The sequence below is a fragment of the Lactuca virosa genome, chromosome 7, assembly GCF_052849685.1.
Source record: "Lactuca virosa cultivar CGN04683 chromosome 7, Lactuca_virosa_CGN04683_v6, whole genome shotgun sequence".
In the NCBI taxonomy this organism is placed as follows: domain Eukaryota; kingdom Viridiplantae; phylum Streptophyta; class Magnoliopsida; order Asterales; family Asteraceae; genus Lactuca; species Lactuca virosa.
This window is the reverse complement of record NC_136432.1, coordinates 58,135,692-58,143,327: the sequence shown is the minus strand read 5'-3', so window position 1 is coordinate 58,143,327 and position 7,636 is coordinate 58,135,692. Positions and strand designations below refer to the sequence as shown.

Here is a 7,636-nt window from a genome sequence, read left to right as displayed (position 1 = left end):
GATATATTGGGGTTTCTAATATGCAAACTACTTACAAGTTTGTTTCTTTTCTTTAGATTTGGTGTCAACAACTAAAGTGCTATTTGTTTTTTTTTTAAAACCACTTCTCACCACTTATTGCTACGCCGCACAGCACACACGCATCACTTGGCCCTAATAGTTGTTTGTTTTTCAGAAGACTTCTGACTTAAAAACCGTTGTGCGTGTGTAGCGTGGCACAACACTTGATCCTCTGCTTCAAACCCCTTCACACCTTACTTTAATTTATTGCAACAGTCTGCAGAGGTTAAAAAACAAAAACTTTTTATTACATGTTGCAGCCATTTGATCCCCCTCTTCTGCTACAGAGGGTTGCAAAGGTGGACCACAGACTTCAAACATTTTCGCTTCGAAAAAACAAGCGGCACCTAAGTGAACAAATATATTGCATTTTCTTATATAAAGTTTGTGTAAGAATGAAGAATTAAAAGTCAAGTGGGGCCATACACCCAGGTCCGGTCCATAAGGATGGGCAAGTTGGGCCACCGCCTATGGCCAACATGATGGTTGGGGCCTAATTTCTTCTCGGAACTCTAAAATTTTTTATTTTACTGATTTGAGCCTCACATTTGGTCATGAGGTTTTGATAAAAAGAATATTTGGCGGTTATCCTAGACAAAATACATAAAAGCAAATTGTATTGAATTAAAAAACCCAACTAGATCACATCGTAACACAATAAATAAAAACAAATCAATGTTACTTTTGTAAGAAGGATCTATATCTAATTTTTATTGTAGTAAGCTCAACCTTGAAATCTGAATTTTCTCTTTTCATGAAGCAGTGATCATGTTTAGTCACATCAAGTCTATCTACCAAACCTTACCAAAAAGGACTAGATCCACAAAAAAATGCTACAGCTTACTAGTATTTTATTTGAATTTGTCTAATAAAAACTTATTTTTGTAAGTTTTGTTTTTTTGAACCGGCAAATACAAATATTATAATCTACTCCTAAACTAACACCTAATTCCACTTATGTCCACCACGAGACTTGAACCATCGACCTCAAGTAGGGAGGGCACCACCTGATACCGCTGGGCTAGAAGCCCTTTTGGTTTGTAAGTCTTTGTCAATGATAAAATCGTACATCTTTTTTACAATTAAACTTTGCCAAAACCCAAACGACGCTTCTTTGGAAATGATTACACAAAACTCTTGTATTAAATTCTTTTTACAATAAGAATTAGGGTTTTCGATAACCCAAACAAGGTTTCTTTTGGAAAAATAAATCTGTAAAATCATCGTGTTGAAATGTCGTCGACCACCGGGAAAAATAAATCTGTAAAATCATCGTGTTGAAATGTCATCGACCACGGCCCCAGAGCCGTTTTCCGCAATGAATGAATCTGTAAATTGGCTGGAAATGCGTGAGGAACTGATGACAAATATCCTTCAAAGATTGGATACTAAGGAACTACTCACGAGCATACTGAAAGTATGTACAACTTGGCGGATAATTTGCAAGGATCCGACGATGTGGAAGATCATCCGTATGAACAAATTATTTGATCATCGTGATAAAAATTACGTTCTCGAGATTATGACTAAGCAGGCAGTTGATCTCAGCTGTGGGGAATTGATAGATCATAGATACCAGTGTCGAGTACTTTGGCACCAATCATCTCCTTAATTACATTGCCTTACGGTAGGTTTTTTCCCTTCCCAGGTATACCGTTTCATATACTTATGCTGCATACATAGACACTAAATTTATCAATTAATCAATGTTAGTACAGTTGTTAAATCGTTATGCTGATGCTTTTGAAATGAATTTTGGTGTTCCTATAAGAATTTTTAGATAATAACTTTAATATTAGTATTTAAGTATATGGATTTCTCACAGTTCTTCCGTAAAACCTAATCCAAAATCAATACGGAAGATACAGTGCCCTATATATGGTGTGCCTGTGGAATGTATTGTGTGTTATTGTTTTAATACCTGTTTTGTAATTGAGAAATCAAATATAGTGTTACCTACATTTTATTCTTACTCATTTTGTAATTTATAATTAAATTATTTTTTATAATATGATAATTAATATTAGTGACTAAAAATGGTGGTTACTATATTTAAATAGTGACCAAAAATAGTGGTCACTGTATTTATGGTTTATTGACCAAAGAAAATGGTCACTGCATTGAAAACTTACCAACTTACTAACTAATATGTCACATAGAAACATTGCGATGACATATAGGCTATGTTTGGCGTACTAGCTGAAAAGCTAGCTATTACCTGAAAAGCTAGCTATTAGCTGAAAAGCTAGCTGATAGCTGAAAACCTAGTTGTTAAATAAAAAGCTAACTGATAGCTGAAAAGCTAGCTGATAAAAAATAACGTTTGGTAAAACTAGCTGAAAAGCTAGCTGAAATATATAAAATTACATAAAAGGACATATAAGAGTATGTGTTTCTATAATTAATTAAGGGGTGTATGGAAAATTTTAAAAAAGATCCTAAAAAGCTAGTCTAAGTAGCTTTTCAAAAAGCTAGCTAATAAGCTACTTTTTGGCTTACCAAACACGACAACATAAAAAAGCTCGAAAAATAAGCTAGCTTATCGTGAGATAGCATCTAAAAATTGGAAATATATAGTAGGACCACATTGACATTAAAGTTTAAAGAGAGTGGTCAAAACTTCAAAAGATAAAACGTTTTGGGCCGGTTGTGCAGCAATCAAAAAGTTATAACCTAACGAGTGGAAACCCTTCGCTGCCTGCGGTTCACTTTCTCCGACACAGTAATAATGGCGGACGTTGTGCAAGCTCGAGGCATGTTCAATGAGTTCGACGACCTTGAGCGCCATGGCTTGTTCTCTTGCCGTGAAATTTCCAACATGGTCAAACAACGTCAGAAGTTCGAATATAGAGTAAACGTTCAAGTCCCCTGAAACATCGACTACGAAAAATTTCTAGATTAGCTCCTTCTCCTCCGTAATACAGGGATGAACCGTAGGGATCTTCAACAAATTTGAACATGTATGAACATCTCTTACTCCATTTCTGTGAAGCTCTAACACATCAAACGTCCTTTATTTGGAAAACTCCTCCTGATTTGAATTTGTGAAATTGAGAGTTTTAAATATTCTTCATCCTTTTCTTGTTCTTGTATGTGGCGTTTCTTTCCATTTTCGGTTTTGGTATTCATCTACTGCCTTCGACCTATCTTTTCAGTATCTAAGGACACAGTTCATCTTCTCCCCCATTCAATAGCATGTGCACAACAGCTATTCGATGAAATGCTTACATGAACTGGGAGTGCATTTTGATTTTTGAGTATATCTATCTCCCTCTTTTCATAATCGGTGAGCTCTCTCTCTCTCTCTCTCTCTCTCTCTCTCTCTCTCTCTCTCCAATTTGCTTTACTCAGTCCAGGTGTAACAAACTCAGCCTAATTGTGCATTAGTTAAGTTTCTCACCATATTATAGATATAATTCATTGGGTAAAAGAAATTGCTAATTACTGATTCTGGGAATATGGGCATCTTATTCACATTTGTAGTTCTATGTGAAAAAGTAGTTTGCATGTTCACACCTCAAATGAACTATTAAAATCAACAAAATTTTGAATAGGTATGTGATCCATTGGAATTGGATCATATTTTTGATAAACTGATTGTGCATGATTAGGGCGACATTGGTCCCGGATTCAACAGATGATTTGTATGTGTGCTTGACATAATTATTTTAGTCACTTTGAAAATAACAAATACGTCTCATCACTTTCATCAAGGCTATTTTAAGTCTTTTTTTACATCTTCTAACTCCTCTCTTTTTTATTACTATGTATCGAAGGAAACCTCTTTCACTATGCCTCTTTGCAATTCCAAAGGGGAGAAAGCGAAAGTGTTGTTTGTTTACAATGTTCCTTCATTACTATGTCTTTCTTGTGTTTCTTTATTTTTATTTCATCTCATGATTTTAAATCTGAGTCACTACCATATGTAATAATAATACTAACAATTTATGTTCATTGCCTTAGTGATAAAGCTGTTGGAAAAAGGTAGAGGTGTTCGTTCTCAATGGTGGAGTAATTGGAGTGCTGGAATTAGGGGTGAGCATTTGGACCGATGGACCAGACCGGACCGGTTTTTTGGACCCCCGGGCCGGTTCTCGGTTCTAAGATTTCATCAAAACCGGTCCGGTTTTTTTCCCGGTTCGGTCCGGTTTTTACCGGGTTTAGAACCGATTGGACACGCTTAAAAAAAATTCAATTTAGTAGGCTTTGCTTTGAGTCTTCGACGGTCCCTTTCCCATAACTACGTAAGACGCAAAGAAAGATCACTTCGATTCGATCATCAAAATCCTAGCTCGGACGTAAGTACGTAACCCTTCTCCAAGTCTCAATCTTAATCTCGCAAGTGGAAAGTCTCGATTTTACAGGTTTTGTTCCTTCCCAGTTCTCTCAAGTCTCAACGATCGCTTCTCCCTCTCTCAAGTGAAAATCGATTTCTATGAAACTCAACTACTCAAGTGTCGATTTAGAAGTAATGGAATCAAAAATCCGGAATGCTAATTGGATTGGAGATGATGAAGATGAAACTCAAGGAAGGGTTACGATTTTTGGTTCTTTTTTGTTAATTTTTGTTGAATTAACAAAGAATGTTGTTATATTTAGTTGAATTCTTGTCAAAAAAAAAATTTATTGTTATTATATGTAAACTAGGGTTATGATTTTTGTTGATTTTTGTTAATATTTGTTGAATGTCATATAGTATGTTGTTATATTTAAGTTATTTGTTGTCAAAAAGTTATTTTTTGTGATTGTATGTAAACCAGGGTTATGATTTTTGGTTGAATTTTGTTAATTTTTGTTGAAAGTTATAAAGTATGTTGCTATATTTTGGTGATTAATTGTGAAAAAGTTGTTGTTGTGACTATATGTAAACTAGGGTTACGATTTTTTTTGTTGATTTTTGTTAATTTTTTGTTGAATATCATATAGTATGTTGTTATATTTAGGTTATTTTTTGTCAAAAAGTTTTTTTTGCGCTTGTATGTAAACTAGAGTTATGACTTTTGGTTCAATTTTGTTAATTTTTTTTTAAAGTTATAAAGTATGTTGTTATATTTTTGTTGACTAATTGTGAAAAAGTTGTTGTTGTGACTATATGTAAACTAGGGTTACGAATTTTTGTTGATTTTTGTTAATTTTTGTTGAATGTCTTGAAGTATGTTGTTATATTTAGGTTATTTGTTGTCAAAAAGTTTTTTTATTATTGTATGTAAACTATGGTTATGATTTTTGGTTGAATTTTGTTAATTTTTTTTGAAAGTTATAAAATATGTTACTATATTTTGTTGATTAATTGTGAAAATATTTTTGTTGTGACTATATGTAAACTAGGTTACGAACGTTGATGAAGAGGAATTTATTGAGAATACACCACAAATTAATTTAGTTGACGATTGGGCAATAGATGCTCAATCAAATTTTAACAAACGAAAAAAAACAAATGGGAAAACGAAAACAAGTCGCAAAAAAAAAAAAAAACAAGTGGCAAAGAAACATCCTCTTGTTGGGACACATTTTATAAAGTTATGATAGAAGAGGATGATGGTGTCAAAAGAAGATATGGAAAATGTCATTAGTGTGAAAGACTACTAAAGGCGGATGTGGAAAGAAACGGGACTTCTAGTTTACTCAAACACGTAGGTAGGTGTCAAAAAAACCCGGATAAGCTATAAGATCAAACTCAAACCAAATTGAATCTAAAGAAGGAGTCAAATGGGGAGACTAGTGTTAAAACATGGAAACACGACGACGCTAGGATCAAAAAATCAATACTTAATCTTTTTGTGGTAGGCGAAGTACCTTTCAAGTTCGTTGAAAACGAGGTTTTTGTGGAATACACCAACGCACTTAATGCTAAGGTCGTGTTGCCATCTAGACATACGATATCTCAGAATGTTTCCAAGTTTTACATAGAAGAAAGAACCAAAATGCTTCAATTTTTAAGTAACCCAAATATCGCTATACATTTGACAACGGACACTTGGACATCTTCTTGTCAAAGGACTACTTACATGGTGGTAACGGCTCACTTCATAGATGAGAATTGGATCATGCACAAGAGAATTATAAACTTTAGGGAGATAGATAGCCATAAGGGAGAGGATATGGGCCGAGCATTACTCGATTGTATTCATGGATGCGGAATGAAAAATGTCATGACCATTACCTTGGACAACGCCGCTACAAACGACAAGGCAATTGACTTTTTGGTCAAAAAGTTGCCCAATCTTTATGATGGTGGAAAGCATTTCCAAGTTAGGTGTATGTCGCACATTTTAAACCTTATCATAAAGGATGGACTAAAATACCAAAACTATCATGTTGAGTGTATCCAAAAGGCGGTATGGTATATTAGATTGTCACCACAGAGAATAAACAAGTTCAAGAAGGCGATGAAAGATTGTGGCTTACAAATGAAGAAGTTTGTATGTGGTGACACCCCTACCCGACGGAACTCGACTTTCGAGTTATTGAAGTCCGCATACCAGTTACGAGAGACATTTATGGAATTTGGCGTAAGAGGTAATATTTATTTTTAAGTTATATTTCAGCTTTTCAGCAACATTTTAAATATTTTGTAATCTGTGGGATTTTTTAAACAACTATAACTCATTCGTTATAAGTCGGATTGACACACGGTTTTTTCGAACGTTTAATTTACAGTTTGTAGATGAATTAAGACTATAATTTTGTTAATTTTGGTATTATATTCAATGAGTTATAGTCTTTCAAAATTGAGCTATCAAAGTTGGAAAATTTCAGCTTTTCAGCAACATTTTAAATATTTTGTAATCTGTGGGATTTTTTAAACAACTATAACTCATTCGTTTTAAGTCGGATTGACACACAGTTTTTTCCAACGTTTAATTTACAGTTTGTAGATGAATTAAGACTATAATTTTGTTAATTTTGGTATTATATTCAATGAGTTATAGTCTTTCAAAATTGAGCTATCAAAGCTGGAAAATTTCAGCTTTTCAACAACATTTTAAATATTTTGTAATCTGTGGGATTTTTTAAACAACTATAACTCATTCGTTTTAAGTCAGATTGACACGCGGTTTTTTCCAACGTTTAATTTACAGTTTGTAGATGAATTTAGACTATAATTGTGTTAATTTTGGTATTATATTCAATGAGTTATAGTCTTTCAAAGTTGAACTATCAAAGCTGGAAAATTTCAGCTTTTTAGATATTATTTTAGACTATAATTCTGAATTTTATGTATCATTGACAGATAGATCATATGAAAGGGATCTCAGTAGAGTACCGAAAATTATGACTTTGAAGTTGTAACCGAAATGGTGAAGTTCTTTGAAAAATTCAAGACAAAAAAAGAGCTTGTTTCGGCTACATCAAAACCTTTGGTAAATCTTTTTATCCGGGAAGTCTTAGATGTGGACATACATTTAAGAAACTGGTCAACCAAACCAATGTTTCTCGAAATGGTAAAAGACATGAAGACGAAATATAACAAGTATTGGGGTGCATACAACAAGATGAACGATTTTATGTACTTTGCGGTTTTACTTGATCCTACCACCAAATCACCTTTTTTGTTACATGCTTTTAAAAAAAT

At 33.7% G+C, this 7,636-nt stretch overlaps 1 long non-coding RNA gene across 1 annotated transcript; it reads left to right on the top strand.

Moving 5' to 3' along the window:
• Positions 1 to 2,710: 2,710 nt before the first annotated feature.
• On the top strand, positions 2,711 to 4,705 carry LOC145125690 (uncharacterized). The gene is made up of 3 exons (XR_013716108.1): positions 2,711 to 3,020; positions 3,216 to 3,346; positions 4,024 to 4,705. It is a non-coding gene; the product is annotated as an uncharacterized LOC145125690 (long non-coding RNA).
• The last annotated feature ends 2,931 nt before the right edge of the window (positions 4,706 to 7,636 follow it).